The sequence below is a fragment of the Nannospalax galili genome, unplaced genomic scaffold (genome assembly GCF_000622305.1).
Source record: "Nannospalax galili isolate Female #2095 unplaced genomic scaffold, S.galili_v1.0 scaffold203, whole genome shotgun sequence".
NCBI lineage: Eukaryota > Metazoa > Chordata > Mammalia > Rodentia > Spalacidae > Nannospalax > Nannospalax galili.
This window is the reverse complement of record NW_008351640.1, coordinates 2,777,194-2,786,430: the sequence shown is the minus strand read 5'-3', so window position 1 is coordinate 2,786,430 and position 9,237 is coordinate 2,777,194. Positions and strand designations below refer to the sequence as shown.

Here is a 9,237-nt window from a genome sequence, read left to right as displayed (position 1 = left end):
TATATATAACATTGAATTTACTTAGTGGTGTTTCTGTGTACCTGCATTTAGGACTGCCCACATGGGATTAGATAACATCTCAGGGAGCTAATCCCTGAAGAAAACTGATTCTCCACTCTCAGCATCCATTGATTGCTGGTAGCTCTTCATCTCTTTATCTTGCTGTGGGACCCTGTAACATTTCTCCCAACCACCTTGACATACTAACTGGTTTGGTCATGTTAATATCTCATTAAATTGCCATACTGTGGAGATTTCATTAATGCAATTTCCCTATAGTGTCTAGAGTGCATTAACTGGCAACATGTGTCTTAACCCTTTGCTTCTTGTATTCTCTCTGCTCCCTCTTCTGCATGCTCCCTGAGCCTTGGGTGTGAAGGTGGCATTGTGTATGTATCACTTAGTACTGGGCATGTCACAGTCACTTATTCTCTGTGTTTGACCAATTGTGGAACTCTGCAATTGTCTCCATTTGTTGTAAAAGAGCCTTCTTTGATGAGTGGTGAGAAGTGTGCTTGTCTGTAAATATAAGCATACATATTTAGAATACAGTTAAGAAATTATTTTGGTCTTGGGAAGTGCCAGAAGTAGGTTTTTCTCTAGGGTCTATGACCTCTATAGCTGTGTGTACTTGGTTAGGTTTACAGTATCAGGCGTGATTTCCCTCCTTTTGAGTGGGCCCTAAGTCCAATTAGAAAACCATTGCTTGCCCCATAGATGACACTACTGCGTCAATAAAAATAGTTTGCTAGACTGATCATTGTTGTTTACAGGCTTACAGCTGGGAAGAGCCATTGATTGCTTTTCTTCCTTGGCAATTCTTCCTATACTCTGAGAGCTAGTTTTCAGGGAGTAAGCTCCCTGGTCAGTTCCAGTTCAATTGCTCCAAGTCCTATGTCTGATGTATGTGCCACAACTTACCTTTGCCCACAGTAGACTATTTCAGAACACTTTGAGGCTCATTTCTCTGTCAGAATTTAAAACTAACCATGGAGGAAAATTACATTTGACTTGAAATAATATTTCCCTGAAAATATAGCCATGAGAATTGATATTATTTTTATTAGATGAATTTCTTTTCTCATCCAGAAGAGCTCCTTAAAGTAGACTATAGAAGACAGTTCTTCAGAGGTTTAGTATAGAGGACATGCATGCCTGTGAGACAGTAATTGTTGAAAAATTAAACTCTGAAACTTGGTTATGTTGTTCCTAGAGGGATTTCAGTCACTTTGAGAAGAGTCAAGTGCAGAAATCCCTAACATTTCTGAAGCCTTCACTTGGGTATAGAATTGGATGCCCCAGAGAACTTTGCTGGAGTGGGAAAAAATTGGAACAACATTGTTTTAGGACAGATTTGTCATTGGGTAAGGCAAACTCTCGTGAGGAAAGTTAGAAATGGCATAAGTAACCATGGGATTAGGACGAGAGCCAGAGTAACACAGATGATAATATATTCAAAGGTCTAAGAGTGACTAGGGAGATGGTAGCAATCCCTTGACACCAATACTCCTGCAGACATATGGAGCAAATAAGTGGAGAGATTGGGAGCAGCTGATATTTAGACAGCTGTATTGGTAGGTGGCAGATGACAATTTTTATGGTTTCTCTCACCATCACACACACACACATGTAATCCCTAAGCAAATCTTCTCAACTACTTACAAAAGAAATTCCCAACTTTCTACTTCTTTCTAATCCCATTATTGTGGCTAAAGATCACACTATCTCTCCATATACCATTGATCTCCTTAATCAGTTCTCCCATCCAGTTGGGATGATAGATCAAAAGCCTAAACCAGAATCTGCCATTGTCCAATGCATAAAAATTCTCCACCAGTATTCTCCACCAGTTTTTCATTGTGTATAGAACTCCAAAAAAAAAAAAAAAAAAAAAAAAGTTTTCCACTCACCTATACATCCTAGCTGCTGTAGCGGGTCAAATGATAGCCTTACAAATGTCCATAACCAAACTCTGGAACCTGCAAATTTGACCTTATTTGAAAAACAAAAACAAAAACAAAAACGGTGTTTTCACATAAAGCTAAGTTATGAAATTAAGGTTATTTGGGATTATAAAGGTGGTTCCTAAATAGAATGAGAAATGGTCTTACAAAAGACACGGGGGGGACGGGGGAGACGAAGATCATCTCCTGGTGGATGCGGAGCTAGTAGCCTAGTAGCTATGAGCTGAGAAACACCAAAGGCATCAGTAGCGACAATGGAGAGATGAAGAGATAGATGATAGATATATAGATAATAGATAGATGATAGATGACAGATAGGTAGATAGAAGATAGATGATAAATAGATAGATGATAGATAGGTGATAGATGATAGATAGATAGATGACAGATGATAGATATAGATAGATAGATAGATAGATAGATAGATAGATAGATAGATAGATATAGATAGATGATAGAGGCTACTCACAACAGCTAATGGAGCTAGCCCAAGTATCCATCAACAAATAGGTAAGCAAAATGTGGTATATATGCACAATAGAGTGATAGATAGATAGATAGATAGATGATAGATAGATGATAGATGATAGAAAGAGATTGAGATTACTAGTTTTTAAGGACACCATCTGTTCTAGTTTCTTTTTGATTGCTGTGTCAAAACACTATGACCCAAACCAACTTTTGGAGGAAAGAGTTTATTTGGCTTACATCTCCCAGGTCACAGTTTATCACTGAGGGAGCCCGAGGTAGGAACTCAGGGCAGGAACCTGGAGGCAGGAGCTCAACACAAGCTATGAAGGAATGCTGCTTACTGGCTTGTTCCCCTGGCCATGCTCAGCCTGTTTTTTTTATATAATACAGAACAACTTGCCCAGGGGTAGCATTTCCAACAGGGGGCTGGGCCCTCCCACATCACTCAAAAATTATGAAAATACTCCACGGCCATAGGCCAGTCCAATGGAAACAATTCCCCAATTGAGACTCCCTCTACACAGGTTACGTTTGACTTGACAACTAAAGTTCTCCAGCACACCATCCTTCTTGAAAATCAGATCCTGTAATTTGGCTGTTCTGTCATCTTGGAATGACACATGATTTTTATGTCTGAATATCCTCTTGTCATTTGTATTAGCTACTTTGCTTTTGTTGTGATAAAACAACATGTCTCCTAAGTAGAACAGGGATAAACTTTCAGAACAAAAGACTGGAGATGAATCTGAGGCTCTGGGGCATGAGAATGAGTGTGAGAATGAGGTTAGACAAAACAGCCAGGATTTGTCCTGCCTGAAGGTGAACTTCAGTACTCACCATTAAATAGAAAGATTTACAAAAGAAGCTGGAACAAGCCAGATGCAGCCAATGTGAAACAAAAACTACAGTTTCCACTTGCCTTGTCAAAGAGAATACTTGGCTTTCTGATAATTTAGACATAATCCATAACTAGTGGATTCCATCTAGAGGACTAGATAGAGCCTCACTAAAAGCGACAAGTGTTGATTAGGTTTACCTGTGAATGTGATCAATTAATTCATTCTTGTGTATTCTCAACAGTGCTATCTCTATCCAGTGGTACTCTGGTACAGAGCATCTGTGTCACCCAGCTCTGATGGATATGCAGCTTACTTTCCCTCTTGATGATAGTATACAACTTCCTGTACTCTATATTACCAACAGTTTTTAAAAAACTATGAAAATATCTTATCCTGCCTCAAGAATTAAGGACTATATATCATCTGAGGATAATGATTGTCATCAAAGAATTACATAAATTAGGAGGACTCTACTTTGTATGGCACGGAGTCCTCTGAATTTGTTTTGTTAGAATGAACATCTTGGTGAATATTCCACAGGTTAGAAAGTATTCTAGTGTAGCATCCTTGGGGACTCTCTGTGACTCTCTTATAACATTAGCTTAATGATAACAGCCAAAGACACGTGGAAATCCAATTCTGAGGCTCATAGCCAGTTTAGAGTTCCTGATATGGTTTGCTGAGGTCTCCTCTCACAGGGTACAGCCTGTCTCATAGAAGAGCTTTATCATTTTTCAACCCCTATGATTACCCCCTAGATTCTCTATTGTTATTGTTAGGTGTTTTGAAAAGGAAGCACAGTTAGGTCAGAGAAAAGGCTTACAGTGTGTTTGTGCTGGTAGACATAAATGTGAAATTACTGTTTATAATTCATGGTGGAATACTTTGTGTCATTTATCTTCACTGTGAAGAGAGTCAGATAAGTCATTCATGACTCTGCTGGTCCTGATCTATCCTTCATCTCTGCACTCATGAAGATAAATGTCACATTTAAAAAGACCAGAGCAATCATGTGTCCTTTCGGAGTGGATATTCAGATTAGTTAGAGCAAGAGGTTGACCTGGTTGACCTGGTGCTATTATTTAAAAATGAAGAATAATCTATAGGGGCTGGAGAGATGGTTCAGCAGTTAGGGGCACTAGCTGTTCTTGCAGAGGACCCAGGTTTGAAACCCAGCACTCATATGGCAACTAACAACTGTCTGTAACTCCAGTTCCAGGGGGTCTGGCAGCCTCTTTTGACTTCTGCAGGCTTTTCACAACAAGGGTGCACTTACATACATGCAGACAATATACACATATGCATAAAATAACAATAATAAATAAAATAAAATAAAAAAGAACTCTGTATGTACCACCTCCTACCCTTATATACCTTGATCTAGCCAAGCACTACCAGTTTTAGAAATGACTGTGCATATTCTGTATGTTTGTTCATCTTTAACTTTGAAATTCATCTTTCAAGTAAACACCAAGCGTGGAGCCTGACAGGGATGATGCACGGACTGATTAATAGGATATAATCTTGGTCTTCTCAGTTATCAATAGAAAAGTGAAAAGAATACTAAGGAAACATTAATAAGAAAATTTTTTAAAACCTTTCTCTGAACAAGTCAGACTTGACAAGAACAACTCAGCACAAAACAGCTGAAGAGTTATACATTTGAGCTACGGTATTAGAGAAAACAGCACGGATGCTTTAGCTTACAAATTGTGGAGGTGACAGATCCTTTGGATTTTAAAGCTTCAGCAAAGCAGATGGGTTCTTTTTTAGCTCTGTACTTGAGAACCTTGCTACAAGGTAACTAATAAATAAGGCCTCTTTATCACTCCAATGATTAATTTATTGAGTTGACAGTTTAGAAGATTTTACATGGGCATGAAAATCCTGCCTCATTCTTCCCTTGGTTGCTCCACCAAAAAGACCAGGAAAATGAGTTTTCCACAACTCTGAATAGGTAGGGCTAAAATAGTTCTGCTTTTTTTAAATTTGGAAATTGACTCTGAACCATAAAAAAAAATCTATCAAATATTTTTGGCCTAGAAATCTGTAATTTTATAATGTTATCTGTAATTAATTGTGGTTTAAACTAATTGTATAGTTCACAATCTGGGTACCTTTTGGTTGTTATTTTTCTTTGTATAAATTTATTTAAATAGGTGATTTTATTCACTGTTTAAGGTACATTTATTACCAGGCATGGTGGCACATTCCTTTAATACCAGTAATCAGGAGGCAGGTGGGTCTCTGTGAGATCGAGGCCAGCCTGGTCTACATAACGAGTTTCAGGACGAATAGGGCTACAAAGAGACTACCTCAAAACAGATTAAAAAAAAAAATAACAATGAACAACAACAAAATCAATATTTATGGAGCACATACTTAGTTGGCAGCCCCTGGGTTATGTAGCACACAAGATGAAATACATCGCCTATCACACCTGGGAATGTATTTGAATGAGGAAGAGAGCTACAGGAACAGGTGGCTAACACCATGGTTCATGGTGGCTCAGTAAATGTGCTTTCCATTTCTTCCACATTGGAGTCAATAGTGCATCATGTTTAAGGAATACCAAGGTGTTCAGCTCACAAGATCTTACGGAAAGTTGGAATGACTCATTTCCTTCTTATAAAAGTTCAAGTTATCTAATTGGACTTAAATCCCTCTCAGTTGGAGGGAATTCATGAGTGGCAATGTAAGCATAGCCAAATACACAGGAGTGGAGAGGACATAGCTCCTAGAAAAAAACCTTACCTCTATCGTATCTCTAGACATATATCTGAACTTTCTTACCATAGTATGCTAAATATCAATCCTTATATTTACAGACAAATGTACCATACACTACTAATCAACAGATGGAACTGTTACAGAATTCCACAACTGGTCACACACAGAGAATATACATCTGAGAGATGTTCAGGCCTAAGTCACACATCTGCAGTGGAACCTCTGCACGTAAGATATATGGAACATAGTGGAAAAGGGGGTAGAGGGATACTAATACATCCCTCAACTCTCACAAGAAAAGCTTCCACAGACAACAAAGTGCAATGCACACAGTAGGTCGCAGCTTGCTAAGTTTTAGAGAACAAGAGACTGTAGACACTGTGTCCCTAGGTATTAAACCTCACACATCCATGGCACAGGGACCATTATGGAAGAGGAGGTGGAAAGATTGTAAGAACCAGGGCTGGTACATGAACATAAGGACACACCTTCAGGCCGCTGGAAACTTGTTCATATGAACTTGCAGCAAAGCTGAGAGTATGCACAGGACCCATGCCAATTCAATCAAACAAAAGCTCAGCACAGATTGAGTGAAATAGCCAGCAGGAACTAACACTAGCCAAGGAACTATTGACAAACGATCACTGTGGAGTGAGGGAGAGTAGTATTTTTTTTTACATTTTTATTGAATTTTTATGTATTTCATACAGAACACCTCAATCGATCTTAGTCATCTTTATACCCCTTCCCCACCAGCATTCTCCCATAGCCCCCACCAAATTTGAATTCATACACCCTATCATTTGTCTTAAGGCCTATTGTGTCAAGTTAGCATCCCCAGACATTCCTCAGTACAAGCTCATCTACTGAGGTCTAGTCAGCCTGTCTAGAATCCTTCACTTTAAGAAGATCAACTCTTCCTCACCCAAGAGTAATCAGCTGCCAATAACTCCAGCTAAGATTGGGGTCTGCTGCCAATTTCCCCAGATCTATCCTAGGTTTTTGTCTGCTTGAGTTTGCATGGTTCCGGTACATGCTGACGCCATTGCTCTAGGTTCATGTGATCAAGTTCTCAGGAGCTTGTAGGACTCTGTTTCCATATGATCATGTACCTCCTCCCTGGCTCTTGCAATCTTTGTACTCCCTCTTCCACAATGGTCCCCAATCCCTGGGTGAGTAAAGTTTAATATAGGAATCTTGTCCAAGGACCAGCATTCTGCAGACTCTTAATCTCTATACTTTGGCCATTTGTGACCTTTTGTGTTCCTGTTTCTTGTTGCATGAGGGAGTTTCATTAATGAGAATTAAGAGAATCATTAGTGTCCTCTTTATCAGTTGTACTGTGTTCCATGAGTCTTAGGTATAGGGGCTACATTGGAGATATGCCACTTAGGGTTGGGCAATTCACAGACAATATCTGTGTGTGACCAGTTGTGGTACTTGGTAATAGTCTCCATCTAGGGCAACAGAAGCTTCTTTGATGAGTGTTGACTGGGATATTTGTCTGTAAATATAAGGATACATATTTTTCACATAGTAAGAAATTACGTTAGTCTAGAGATTTGCCAGTCTTGGAGTTTTCTCTAAGATCTATGACCTCTCCAGCCCTGTGTATTTGACTATGTTTACAGTACCACACATGAGTTTCCTCCCACTGAGCAGGCTTTTAGTCTAATTAGGTAGCTATTGATTGCCCCCAACGTAAAAGTACCTCTACTGCATCAATGTCATATCCTGTGGCAGTCATTGATGTTATTTGGTCTTGAAGCTGGTATTAATATTGGGAAAATGACCATCCTACCAAAAGCCATTTATAGAGTCCATGCAGTGCCAATCAAATTTCCATGGCATTCTTCACAGAATTAGAAAAAAAAAATCCTAAAATTCATGAAAGCACAAAAGACCCAGATAGCGAAAGCAACCCTGACCACAAAGAGCAATGCTGAGGGGATTACTATACCAGATTTCAAACTATATTACAGAGCTATAGTCATAATAACAGCATGGTACTGGCATGAAAATAGGTCCACAGATCAACAGAACATAGTTCATACACAAACATGAGTACATGCTATTTCAACCACCTAATATTTGACAGAGTCTGAGAACACTCACTGGAGGAAAGACAGCATCTTCAGAAAATGATGCTGGGACAACTGGATCTCCACCTGCAGAAGAATGAATCTAGACCCTTATCTTTCACCATGCACAGAAGTCAACTCGAAATGGATCAAAGACCTCAATGTGAAACCTGAAACTCTGAAACTATTATAAGACAACATTAGCAGTAACCTACAAGAGAGAGGTATAAGAAAGGACTTTCTAAATTGGACATCAATTGCTCAGGAATTAAGGGCAATATTCAACAACTGGGACTTCATTAAACTAAAAGGTTTCCATACAGCAAAAGAAACAATCAAGGAAGGGAAGAGAACCCTATAGAGTGAGAGAAAATCTTTACCAGTGATACATCTGGCAGGTTTAACATCCAGAATATATGAAGAACTGAAAAAACAAAGGAGTAAGAGAACAAGTAGCCCAATTAAAAGATGGGCTAAGGATCTGAGTTAAGAATTCTCAAAAGAAGAAATGAAGATCCTAAGAAAATCTTTAAAAGTGTTCAACATTGTTAGTAATTAGGGAAATGCAAAATAAACCACTTTAAGATTTCACCTTACCCCAGTCAGACTGGCTAAGATCAAGAGAACAAATGATACCAAATGTTGGAGAGGATGTGGGGAAAGGGGAACACTCATCCACTGCTGGTGGGGCTGCAAACTGTTTCAACCACTATGGAAAGCAGTGTGGAGAACTCTTTAAAAACTACAAATGAACCTACCATTTGCCCCAGTTATACCACTCCTTGGCATATACCCAAAGAACTCATCCTATTGCAGAGACACTTGTACATCCATGTTTGTTGCTTTTCATTTCACAATAGCTAAGAGATGGAAACAACCTAAGTGTCCCTCAACTAACTAGTGGATAATGAAAATGTGGTTCATATATACAATGGAGTTCAACTCAAGTTGTATCCCATGTTCCAAATGCCTTATGGAAGGATAGCTAATATTTCTTGCAAATCAGATTTGGAAGCAGTTTTTATAAAGTAGAATTAAATGTTTTTACGTATTTTTGAAGCTAACACAAAAATGCCATGGATCATCCCTAAGATGCCTTTTACTTGAATTCAGTTTTATTTGTTTAATGATAGTATTCACTGGTAGTACATT

At 38.8% G+C, this 9,237-nt stretch overlaps 1 protein-coding gene across 3 annotated transcripts in view; it reads left to right on the top strand.

Moving 5' to 3' along the window:
* Nucleotides 1–9,237, top strand: part of Lrrc4c (leucine rich repeat containing 4C) — a 213,611-nt gene that overhangs the window by 178,303 nt on the left and 26,071 nt on the right. The gene's annotated exons all lie outside the window — the stretch shown is intronic.